The 13639-nt window shown below is 36.3% G+C and overlaps 1 protein-coding gene across 1 annotated transcript in view; it reads left to right on the forward strand.

Annotated features, from left to right (window-relative positions):
* The window catches only part of FEZ1 (fasciculation and elongation protein zeta 1), a 76487-nt gene that overhangs the window by 12703 nt on the left and 50145 nt on the right, over positions 1–13639 (forward strand). The window contains exon 2 of the mRNA XM_025049202.1: positions 1717–1789. The gene's annotated coding sequence lies outside the window, so the exon portion shown is untranslated. The remainder of the gene's footprint in view (positions 1–1716; positions 1790–13639) is intronic.

Here is a 13639-nt window from a genome sequence, read left to right on the forward strand (position 1 = left end):
TGGCAAAAGTAGCGGTGGTACAAATAACCAGTGGAATATTACTCAGCCATAAGAAGAAATGAAATATTACCATTTGCGACAACATGAGTGGACCTTGAGATAATCATGCTAAGCGAAATAAGCCAGACAGAAAAAGTTGAAAATTACATGATATCACTTACATGTGGGCTATAAACCTAAAAGCAACAAATAAACAAGACAACCAAACAGAGACTCATGAACATGGACAATAGACTAGTGGTTGTCAGATGGTAGGAGGGAGCTGGAAGGAGGGTAGTAGATGAGGAAATTTTTTTTTAAATTAACGTAAAAAAAATTTTTTTAAAATAAAGGATGTAGGATAGAATAATGCCTGGAAAGATATTGCCTCAGTAGTGGGAAAAACCAGCCCTTACTAAAGGCTGTTGGGGTCCTACTGAACAAAGTTTAAATGGCATCCTCATCCTTAAAAATACCAAAATGTTCCAGGTAAGTTAACTGTATCCCAGAAGAAAGGCTCCGGAATATGTATATGAATGCGAAAATATCCAGCAAGGAAACATGCATAAGGTCTGAAATTCAAATTAAAAATGACCCGGCATGCAAAGATGCAGGAAAATATGGTGCATAATGAGGAGTATAACCTAACAATAGAAACAGATCCATGAATGATACAAATGATAGAATAAGTAAATAAAACATTAAAAGAGTTATAAAAAGAATTATAAAAAGAATCAGTGGGCTGTGGGACATGTTCATAAGACCTAATATACATCCATTTGGAGCCTAAAGGAGGATGAGGTAGGGAAGGGAAATATAAAATTTTTGAAGAAATAATGAATAAAAAATATCCAATTTTGATAAAAACTATAAGCTCACAGATCTAAGACCTCAACCACAAGAAACATGAAGAAACCTACAGCAAGGTACATCTTAACCAAATTGCTTAAAACAAGAGATAAAGAGAAAATCTTAAAAGCCATTAGGAAAAAAAGAAACATTATGCTTAGAGGAACAAAGATAAAAATGATAGCAAACTTCTCACCAGAAACAATGCAAGCCATAAAAGAATGTAGCAACATTTTTAAAGTACTGAAAGCAAATGATTGTCAATCTAGAATTCTATGTCCAGCAAAATACTTTTCAAAATAAAAGTAGCATGAAATAACTGAAACAGAGACACAAATAAATACATGTACACAAATGTTCATAACAGCACTATTCACAATAGTCAAAAGGTGGAAACTGCCCAAATATCCATCAATGGATTAATGTATAAACAAATTGTGGCGTATACATACAATAGACAAAGAAATGAAATATGAGTACATCATGCTATGACTTGATGAACTTCACAAGCATTATGCTAAGAGGAAAAAGCCAGTTTCAAAAGGCAACATATTATAATAATCCCCTTTATATAAAATATACTTAGAGACAGAATGCAGATTGGTCCAGCCAGGGAGGAATGGGAAAAAAGTGCTTACTGCGTATAGGGTTTTATTTTGGAGTGATGAAAATGTTTGGAACTACATAGAGGTGGTAGTTGTATAACATTGTGAATGTGCTAAATGATACTTAATTGTTCACTTTAAAATGGTTAATTTTATGTTACGTGAATTTTGCCTTAATAAATTAAAATAAGGTAAAATAAAGACTTTTCCAGAGAATAGAAAAAGTAAAAGAATTCATCACCAGCAGACATGAACCATAAGAAATGTTATGGAAATTTTTCAGGAAGAAGGAAAATCATACCAATGGAAACCCATATTTATGTAAAGGAATGAAGAGCTCTAAGAATGGAAAATATGTAAGTATAAAAAAAATTTTTTCTTATTTTTAAGATCTCTTTCAAAGATAATGAGCTGTTTAAAGCAAAAATATATATATATTGGAGGTTTATAACATATGTAGAAGTAAAACGTATGACAACTATAGTAAAAAGGCAAGGAAATTAGAAATGAAAGTATACTGTATTAAGGTTTTCATAATGTACACAAATATAATATTGCTTGAAGGTTGACTGTGATAAGTTAAAGATTTAGACTATAAAACCCAAAACAACCAATAAAATAACAATTCCAAGTGTTATAGTTAATAAGCCAACAAGAAAAATAAGATGGAATCATAAAAGATACTCAGTCGATCCAAAAGAAGGCAGAAAAAGAGAAAAAAGGAGGGAAAAGACAGATGGGACAAGTAGGAAACAATAAGATAATAGATTTAAATTTAGTTATGTCAATAATCACATTAAATGTAAATGGTCTAAACATCCCAATTAAATGTATACATTTAATGAGAAACGAGAATGAGTAATGAGAAAAATGCATGTAAACTGTGCATCAGTAAGATTTTGCTAGCTACCTCTTTGTCTGTCTTTGGGATCAGGTATTCTAGGAGTCTTGGTCATACGGCCCATAGGTAGATAGAAGGAGCCCAAATTTAGTAGGCAAAGATCTCCTACACAAATAAACCAGGGAAAACATATTTAAGCCATTGAAAGGCATTACGAATAATAGATTATACTGTCCTATCAAATAGTGGTTTGCAAATGAAACAGTAGACGCTTTACTTTACTCACGTGAAATAAAATATTCAAATAAATTATTTATCATCATAAATACTATTAATCGAGGGCTTCCTATGTGACAGAAACTGGACTCGCACTTTACTTTTATCATATAATTTAAACCTCAAGGCAACTCTATAGAAATGTTATGTTATCAGTCATTCCTCTCTCAATTAACAGGTAAGAAACTGAAATTTAGAGAGGTTAAGTAATTGCCCAAGGACAGAGAGATAATAAGTGACAGAACCAATCCAAACACAGATCTATGTTATTCCAAAGTTTATACATTTAACCATTATTCTATACTGTCTCCTAAAATTTAAGAGAGAGACTTCTGGTTCAAGATGGTCACTGATCCCAAATAATTTATCAGGTTTCTGCCTTGAACCCAGTCCTGATACAAGTGCTAAGGATACGCTGAACCATACTTTCAAGGGATTCATACAGTATTGCAGGACACATTTGCACGTAAATAATTACGACAATGTGAAACTTTAATTTGAGGTTCAATAAGGGACAACTCAAAACAAAGCTCTACAGCTAGTCTGGAGAAGTCTTCGTAAAGGAAGTGACATTGTTATCCAGGAAACTGCAGGCACAGAATCCATTCCGCAGAAGGGGAATAGGAAATAGAGGTTGGTAAGGTAAATAAAGACCATCATGGAGGTTGGTATATGACATGCTAAGGAGTTGTAACTTCCTTTTTTTTTTCTTAAACATTTTTTTTAGAATATCTGATTAAGTTACATCTGATTAAGTTTATTGGGCTCAGTTCAGAATTCACTATAATCATTGGTCTAGACAAGGTCCTACTTGTTTGTTTTTTTTCACTTATACATTATCTCTTTTCTTCATCCTTTCTCATGTAAATATTCCAATATGTTAGATATGTATCATTTTGTTTGAATGTGTTCATATAAAATGTGATTTGTTTTATAATGTGTACATAATTTTGTGACTTTTTAAATTGAGATATAATTGACATATATTATTACATTATAACATTATGTTATAAGTGTATAACATAACGATTCAATATTTGTATAACTATACAATAAGTCTAGTTAACATTCGTCACCATACATAGTTATAATGTTTTTTTCTTGTGATGAGAACTGTTGACAAAAAGAAAACTAAATCCCTGTAAATTTAAGAAAGTTTTATTTGGGCCTTACTAAGGACTATAACTCAGGAACACAAATTCAATAAGACCCTCGATTAATCCACATTTGAACCTCAATTTATAATTTTCAGTCTCCTACCCTCTCCTCTGTTTTATCCTCCTCTAAATTTCTAAAACACAAATCTGATCTCATTTCTTCCCTTATTCAAATGTTTTAATACAAAAATCAGGAAATAATAATCCATGGCTGAATCTACCCTGCAGAAATGTTTTGTTTGGACTTCAGTTTTTCTAACATTTAAGAAATCAGGAGAATTCACATGAAAATCCTGATTTTCGGCCTCTCAAACAATTTGATCATATGGCAGCATTTCCTGCGTTGTCAGATGGCAGAAACTATCTGGAGCTAAGTAACAGCCTCCAGAGTCCCCAAGACTCAAAGCAGTGAAAGAAAGACTCCACCGAAGGAGTCATCCTTTTAAGCCAAATGGCATGCTTAATGATCTCACGTAACTGAATTTCAACTTTCCCAGAATTATTGTTCTAGGCATAGCAGGTGGTGTTGGACACAGCACAGATACCTCTTTGCTCAGCTAAAGATAACCAAGGCTATTCTATAATCAAGAACAGCTTTGGTCAGAGAGTCTAAGGATCTTTGTTGGACAGCTAATGCCTTAGCAATGAAATCTGCAATGTCTTTAAGAGTTAAGGAGGAGTTCTGATCATATTCACATTTGTATCTATTGCTAACCAGAAAAATATGGCCCTGCCAAAGGAAGCGATTCCTAAATCATGAATGCCTCCTAGTAAGCCTTGCTAAAACAGTTAGGGGCATAGTCAGATAATCTGAGAGTCACTGCCCAGCTGTGTGCCAGCCATCTAGGAATTTATAGGCCCAAGGAGAATAATGATAACCACTACAGACAAGGATAAATCCTATCAGGGTACAATTGCTCATTCAAAGCAGGGGTTATTTGGATTTTTTCCTAGCCAGAAATAAAAAATTATTCCAAATTCCAGAGGTCACCCCACTTAGCAATGGCTTGAGAGATACAGATGATGGTGTTATCTTTCCAGGCCAATGTCAGAATAAAGGAAAGAAAGGGAAGAAAGAGTTTTATGTTTAGCTAAAGTAGAAAGTCTTGATCCAGTATCTTAGTCAGAATCAGTCTACATCGATGTCAGCTACTTCTTTTCCCAGTCAATTTGATTTGGAGGTCCCCAGTTGGTGTGAAGAATCAGAAGATGGAGCCTTCTTCAACTGTGAGATGTGTACCCAACGTTCAATGCCTTCTAGTTTTGCAACAGTATCAGTGGTCAGGAGTACTTGATAAGGTTCCTTTCAATGGGGCTTGAGAGCTATGTTTCTCTGATGAAGCTTCCAGAATTCCCAGTCACCAGACTCTAGACAGGATCTCTTGAATTATTTGGCTTGAGAATAAGACATTAAAGTCTTACAGTAGTAGCTGGTCATACTAACACGAAGCAACAAGGGATCAACAAAAGGTTATATATCAATAGACATTGTTCTAATGGTGACTTTCTTGCGTAGAATGGAAACATATTTTCTAAGTTTCTTTGCCAGTGTAAGGTATCAGCCTTATGACTGGGGAAGGCTTTAGCCTATCCGGAAAACATACAGACTGCAACAAGAACATATTGATAACTCTTACTAAGTGGCAGTTGAATATAGTCCAGCTTAAATGCACTACGATGAATGAAAGAATATAAAAACAAAAAATAAAAAACAAAACAAACCAAAAAGGGTGGGATGTTTGCCAGGGAGTGGGAAAGAACCAAGCAGCTGTCTTCAGTTTCCTATGGTCCTATTTATTTAATTTATAGCCATTGTTTACTCATTTTAACTTCTCTGATTCAGGAGCAGACTGTTGCCATGTTACAAGGATATCAGGATAGCTAAAGTCTAGCAATGAGGGGTCGTTTTTGCAAAAGCAGGATGGACTTCATCCACATGTACCATAATCTTTATCTATTTTGTTGTTGCTGCCTTTTCATGAAAAGACAGCTAGGGCATTTCCTTGGTACTCAGGTTTGTTTGGTTGTTATGGCGCGAACGATTCTGAGACCCACGGAGCCAATTGAGATTAATTATGAGCCTTTATTAGCCGGCTGGCGACTGACTCTCTACCACGCAGGGCTAGAGGAGATCAGCCCCGAGCTTTCAGAGGAGGCAGCTGATAAAGCTCAGGACCATATCCTGGTGGTCTCCTGAACAAGCAAGCAGATTACAGAAGTGGAAGTTGGCTGTTAGCATATCTTTGCCTGGAACAACACCCTTAATTAACAAGTAAATGGATTACAGAAGCAGACATTGGCCATCTACATATTTTATACAATACACTTCCTAAACCACACACAAGCAAGTAGGACAACTTCTGGTATCTAAAGATATTTCTTCCCTGTAGCTGACTTAGCTAGTAGGCTCACTTGAAAATTTCCCACCCTTAACACGGTCCTTTTAGTGTGTGCCTCAATTTTAATGACAAATAATTTATGCCAGGATATAGCAGACTTCCAGGAACTTCACCTAATTTCTGGAACACTTATAACATATACTTGACAATGCTTCCCATGTAATTTATCGTATAAAATAAGCCTAATTACTTCAACATCTCCCTGTTTATAAGGAGAGAGACAAATTTTTTGAGATTTTTCCAGGGCCCACTGGGAATTCTCAAAGTTACTTTGGAGTCAAAAAGACTTCCATTAGAATTTGATTTGGGGGAAATTTATCAAAAGGTTTGAATACTTGATTAAAAAAGGATTACAGGGTTTTTTTTTTTTAATGAAATAATACTTAATTATCTACTTAACCAAAGTAACAATAAACACTTTCAAAGACAGATACAGAAGATGAATTCTCACTATTGAGAAGATTCAGTTTTCTTAAGAGATACTGTTACCGGAGAGTGGGGTCCTCTCCTGGCGCATTGTCCAGGTTCTTGATGTCTCGAACAAAGAATTGAGCAAGACACCGAAATACAAAAGAAAAGTTTTATTAGAAAGGAAAGTACACTTCCAGAAGTGGAAGTGGGCTTGAGGAAGACAAGTGTGGCTCAAAAGGTCTGGTAACAAAGCCTTCGGTGTTTTTATCCCTTTTTGCTCTGGGTGGTTACTTTTCTTAGAAAAGTGGGCTTCCTTGATTGACAACTAAGATTGACAGGACTCAGTGATTCATCGTTTTTTGTTCTGTGCATGTTTGTTCCTAGAATTCAGTCTGTTACAATGATATTAATGAACTTCTGAGCATATGCATCATATTATAATGATGGTAAATGAAGCTCAGGTGAGTTGAAGGTCGTTGGGGTCTTCATTGCGAAGGTGCAAGTGACTGGCTTAAACTGGTACCTAATTCTCTGCTTACTGGTTTCTTTGTGTGAGTTAAAAAAATGCCTTTGGGTTTGCTTAATTGTGGGCAGATTGGGGTGGACCACTTCTAGTATAGGATGATCTCAGCGTCTTTGCGGGCAGACCAGAAATCCCTTAACTAACTTTCTTGCTTAACTCTTTTCTAAGAACCATGAACCCCCTTATTATCAGTATGGATGTTTAGGGCCGGGAGGTCTCTACTTCCTGACAAGGGGGGGTCATAGTCCCTGACTATTGGGGGGTTTCATGGAGCTCTTTCCCTTTCTGCCTCGGTCAGGGTGGGGTCTTGGGTTTCCACGCAAGTGCCACCTTAGTCCCCAGACAAGGGAAAGAAAATACAAACTCGTTATTTAAATCATACATCTATTAATTTCTATTATTGATTTGCCTATTAAGTGAGTAAAGGGAAACAGGCTTGGTTAATACGTTTCTTAAAGAGTAAAAAGAAGGACATTTGGCTTAAAGTCCCCTCCCCCTCAGCCTCTAAGGGTCCTGCCTGACTTTACTCCATTTCTGCTTAACAATGGGCTGATGATCTTTATCAATAGCCAGAGGATCTGAGTCACCAGGGCAATTATCAGGATTTGAGGGAGAGGGCCTTTTTTCCAAAGAAAGGAGAGAAGAAAATTTAACTAGGTTTACTAAAAAGATTAACTCTGCAAGAGATGTCCCATTTTATTTCCTGCTAAAAGATTAAGAATTTTACAAGTGATATCCTGTCTCAATATGATTAAAAAACATAAAACCCAGAAAATTATTTTGATAAAACACAGAATCTGCTTTTGGGGGCAGTGTGCGGGATAACAAAAATTAATACTTTTCTTCCACATTCTAAGTTCTTCGAGCTGGGCTAATAGTCAAATTAACCAAGACAGGTTAACAGGAGGAAATCAAAATTTTAATACATGCACATGGGGAATTCACATGGGTATATATTAAAATAAATTCCCAAAACATTGGGTAAATAAAACATTTTTGGACAAAGGAGAAAGGAGAGGAAGCGGTATTAGATTTCAGATTAGAGAATGGGTGATTTACAAGTACTTGAGAAAGAGTGGAAAGTACGGGGCAGGCAAATTCTTTCAGGGCAGCTCAGAAACAACAGGACACTGCAGGTATCCAGCTAATAGACACCTGCCTGATGTCCTTACTTACCATACTTTTCTAAGATTTCCTACTCGAAGCAGGTTTCTCTGTCTGAATCTCTTGGGCAGTAAAGGTGGGGAGGCTCAAAGGTTCTTTCTGAGGCTCGTTTCTTAATAAACAACTTAAAGTTGTTTATTAAGCCAAAAGGCAGCTTCAGGGTGGCAAAATTTGGGTTCCCTTCAGCAGATTACTTATCAAAAACAATCTGACAGTCCAAGAAAACTTTGTCCTTTCAGCAGAAGAAAGAAAATTAAGTTTTGATTTTACAAAAGTACACCATTGATATTAAAATTTAATTTTTAAAACTCTTATATAACAATTCAATTTTAGCCAGCTTGATTATAAAAGGTAACATTTTCTCTTTCACTTTGCTTGAGATAATAGAAAAATGTAGCCAGTTAAGCACAAAACAATGATAGCCTAAACAATAACAAAGGTCATGAGATGTTTCATTTCTGCTTTTTGCTTTTTTATTTATTTATTTATTTAATTATTTATTTATCTATTTATCTATCTATCTATCTATCTATCTATTTATTTATTTATTATTTTTTTGCTTTATGCTTTAAAGATAATGTCACTGATATACAATTATGAGCTATTTTGCAGAATCTTGGTCCTCCTACCCAGTTAGACCACCCGAGCACAGTGATGAAGGCATCAGACAAGATGACGTCAGGAATTTAATTACTCAGACTAAGGAAAGACACAGAAGCTTGCAAAAGAACTAACCAATCAGCTTCAGTTGTGACCCCGACCCCCATCCTTCAATCTTTGCCTTTAAAATCTCTTGATCAAAATCCATGAGGAGTTCGGATTTTGAGCACTAGCTTAACGGTCTCCTGGCTTGGCACCCCACTAATAAATTGTTTTGATTTCTCCACTACAAAACTGAGTGCTCAATGTTTGTTGAGTGGTCAGACCCTTTTCCGTTAGGTAACAGAAGGAAAGTCAAAATTTATTGAGAATTTTAAGCTTGGTTTAAGACAATCCTTTCAATACTGGGGACTTGATTGGAGACAAGATGGAGCAAGAATCAAAATATCACAGTTTAGAATTGGTGGAAAAAGCCAGGCGAGGATTCGAGCGGAGGGATTTAAAGATTCTTAAAAATACCAACTTCGAGATATAATTCCCATACCAAAAAATAGTTTTTAGTAATTTCACAGAGTTGTGCAACCATCGTCACAAACAATTTTAGAACATTCTCACTACCCCCCAGAATAAACCCCCTCCCTATTCATTAGCAGTTATTTCTAATTGTCCCCAATATCCTCCCACCCAACCACCATCACAAGGCAACCACCAATCTACTTTCCGTCTCTGTAGATTTACCTATTCTATTTGCCTACGTCGGAAGGAAAAACTTTCCCTCTACCAACTTAGGTTCAACAATGGGGCCTTCGAATTAACAATAGATTAACAGGAGAAAAGAAAACAAGTTTTATTTATATGCATGCAGAACCATTCAAAGGAAGAGGCCCTCTGAACTTTCTATACCAGTACAATAGGGGAGAGGATGGGGAAAGAAAGGGCTTCTGTGGGAAGAACAAATAGTTTGGTGGTGTTATTTTTTTTAGGAAAGAAAACAAGCTTTTAGGGAAACAAATGAAAAGCATAACAGTTTGTGATAGTTCGTTTATGCAATTTTCCTTTCCTGATGTGAGTGCTCTGTCTTCCTGGGTGTGAAGCTCCCTGAAGAGATTTATGGCAGTTTCACACTTGGAAGGCTTTGTCTTTTAGTCAGATAAGGACGCTCTGGAAAAGGCATCTGCTGTATCTCAGTCTTCAGTTTAAATAATCTTTATGTGAACTCCGGAGGCCCGAATGGGTCTCCACACCTATTATGTATTATATAAATAGAATCATGCAATATGTGATCCTTTGTGACTGGCTTTTTCACTTGGCATGATGTTCTCAAGGTCCAGCCATGTTGTAGCATGGATCCATGTGGTAGCAAAAAATGAAAATATTTCATTTCTTTTTATTACCGAATAATATGATTCAAAGAATCGTAGTATACAAACTATTAATGCTTTTCACTGATAAGTTGATGGGAAATTCCTGTAATGTACAATCAAATCATTTGCTTGGGCAGGAAAGTCAAGGCAAAGTAAAGTAACGTTAATGAAGACAGTAAAATAGCAGTCTTGTGATTACAGACAGTAAGGAAAGGTTTTGTTTCTCAGTGCTCGGGCTGAGTGTGAGTAGAGGGTTTTGGTTCTCAGTACTTACCTCATAGGGATGCAAATAAAGTGCTTAAAATGGCGACTGGAACCTATTAAGTACTTGGTAAATATAAGCTCTTATTACTATCCCTATCTAACATTTGAAAGCCGAATTACTTTTCATGTGTATATGATAAAATCTTTAGTAAAGTAAATATTTATTTACTCTCTTCATTGAACTAACTTTCATGTTGCACTGGAAAAGCCCACAACTAGAAACACTCCTCCTTGTTTTTCAACAAACATAAAAGTAAAAAAGTGTTGAAAAGGATAATTTTCAACAATGGTCAAACAAGACTCTCATACAGACTTTTAAAAAGAACGATGTTAACATTTTAATTAATTATTAATGAAGGAGCTCGTAAGATGTTATAACCAGTTCAAAGAAGTCAAAGAAACAAATTTATATGGATTAAAGAAATGTCAAATGAATTTACAAATAAATGGTAATCTGACTTTTCCCAAGGTTCAGGGGAGAGGGATGCCAGCCGAACCTCCAGTGACACAGTTAATTTGCATGCCTTTAGGCAAGAATCGTTTTGCATTTCTATACATTATTTACAATTTATAAGTAGCTCAAGGGCAATGAAGGGGTTCTAAAAAAACCATCCCAAACACATTGCTTTGGTATATTGACTATTTCGAACTGAAGGCACTTGAGAAAAAGCAGGTGCATGAAGGAAGGGCTCTCAGCCCTCCGTCGTCTTTCTACCTAAAAGCAGGTCATTACACTTCCTCTGAGAAGGGTGCCCTCTCTGGACCAGGAAGAGAAGAACATTCTCATCACTGGAGACTGGGAGTTGAGGCTGAGATGGATCTGTACAACCAGATCTGCTAAAATAACCCCGATCTTCCACTAGTTTCCCCCATATGTTTCCTAGTCACTTTCCCACAATTTACTGCCCCTACCTCCAACCCCATTGTCTTGTCATATCTTTACAAGTTTATCATTTCTTTGTTTAAAAAGTAAAAAAGCTCTTGGTCTAGACTGCTTCTTCAGGTCTTCATTTTCCTTATGAAGACTCCTGTGGACATGTAGATATATATTAAAATTTTGTATACTTTTCTTCTGTTAATTTGTCTTGTGTCAGTTTAATTCTGAGGTCCAGACACGGAACTTAATAGAGTAGAAAGAAATTCTTCCTCCCTCAAAGAGTGAAAGTCTAGAAGGACATTACCTATAGGGATGTGCTCAAAACAATAGCTGGTTTTCCACTGGAGACAACCAGTAAATCTCTTTTTCTTATGCAAGCGAAGGGGTTCAGAACAAATCTCCCCAGAATGTGCTACTTTGGCATGTAGATTATTTTGAGCTGAAGAAAATTGAAGCACACAAAAAAAAAACCTCAAGAAGAGCTTTTACCTCTTTTTAATTGCCTAAAAGAATTTAGATAAAGGGCCTGGTGTAGAAAGAGAATTATCACCAGAGACAACTACAAAGAGTATGGGTGAAGTGTGCTGGGCTGGGGACACCCCAGCAGAACCTGTTTGTTCAAAGTCCTTATGTCTTTGCATGGCATGGCAAACATTTGCTCACCAAACATTTGTTATTCCCATCTTCCTGTGAATTGCCTTCCTTTTGAGGCCCTAGATCTCGTTTATTTCACTTAGCATAATGTTTTCAATGTTCCCTTCCTTTTTAAGGCTCAGTAGTATTCCTTTTTGTGGTTATATTACATATTGTTTATCCATTGATCCATTGATGAACACTTGGGTTGTTTCCACCTCTCGTTTATTGTGAATAATGCTGCTATGAATATGGATGTGTCAGGGATGACTTTTCCTCTACTCTCTTAAATTTAGTACCTGGGGGCCTGTAAATTAAACTGACAGAGGAAGATTAACAAGGTTAAAAGCACATAATTTTTACTAATGTTTATGTGCTCAGGAATTCACAGAAAAGAAATAAAACTCAAAGAAGCATTTGTTCTTGGGGGCTTATATAACCTTTTATCAAAGGGGAGACAGTTTGAGCATCAATGGACAATAAATTGTGGAGAATTGACTAGGAAATATATGGGGGAACTAATGGACTATAAGGACTATTTTGGTAAGGCCCATTTAGGCAAACTCCTCTTGGCATCGATTCCCCATATTTGAAGATAAGAATCACTTTTCTCACCCAGGTATCAAAGAAGGAGCACTTCCTCAAAGAGAAATTTACGCCCTGCTTTCAGGCACAGAAGGCAATTATGTTTTTTTTGAATTATCATTTTTTATTTTTGATAAAAGCGGAGAAAAAATTCACAGGAAAATTTGAATAAAGTAAATCATGTTTCAAAAATAATGTGCTACAACTACGTAAGACAAACCAATAACAAAAACTGTGTATTTTAAGAAGAAAAAATAAATATTTTGATGATTGAACTGTGAATAATTTTTAAAATTTTTCTTTATTTTTGAATTTTTACATTAAAATACATTTCTTTATATTTAGGAGAAAACAAATTTTGTTTTTTAAATAAATGTTATAGCTTAAGCTAGTGGATCCAGGGAGAAACACCATAAGGAGAAAAGCAGATTCTCAGACAAGATATCCAGCTGAGGAGACAGTAGAGCATGTTTTGTATTTTACAATTTTCCTAGCTAGACAAAGAGTCCAGATGTATTAGTGTATTTACATATTAACACGATTTTCACAATGTGGTGCCTATTGGACCCACACTAGGCAAAACAATGGACTTGAACTAGTGCCAGGCGCCTCTCTCCCAGCTTAGGGAAGAGAGAACTTGAGTGGAGGCAGCAAGATTTGGTCTACGGTCCAGCATGGAGACATCAGGATAAACAAGATCTGCCCTTCCACATCCCCTGGACTGAGACCTGTCTTTTTTTTTTTGTGCCGGCAAAATGCAGAGCTATTGTTGGGCTCTGAGAGTCCAAGAAGCTTTTGTTAAAGAGGTCTAGGGATGAGGTCATTTCCAAGCAGCATCTAAAGTGAAGTGAGAGTCTATGCAATATGGATAAGGAAGGCTGAGAATGTAGCGAAAACAAAAACGAGATTCGCTAGGGAGAAAGAACTTCTACTGAAGAGAAAGGAGTTGGGCAGCAGGGCAATTGGCAGTGCCCTTCCAGTCCTTTTCCTAGGCTTAGCCAGAATCCTTGTCATCCTTGGTTTCTCTGATGGACATCATGTGAGCCAGGGCTACCCTGGGCTTTGGAATCAGATGGCTCTGGGTTAGAACCCTGCCCTGCACCTTACTTCCC

This window comes from Pteropus alecto, unplaced genomic scaffold (genome assembly GCF_000325575.1).
Source record: "Pteropus alecto unplaced genomic scaffold, ASM32557v1 scaffold135, whole genome shotgun sequence".
Taxonomy (NCBI): Eukaryota; Metazoa; Chordata; class Mammalia; order Chiroptera; family Pteropodidae; genus Pteropus; species Pteropus alecto.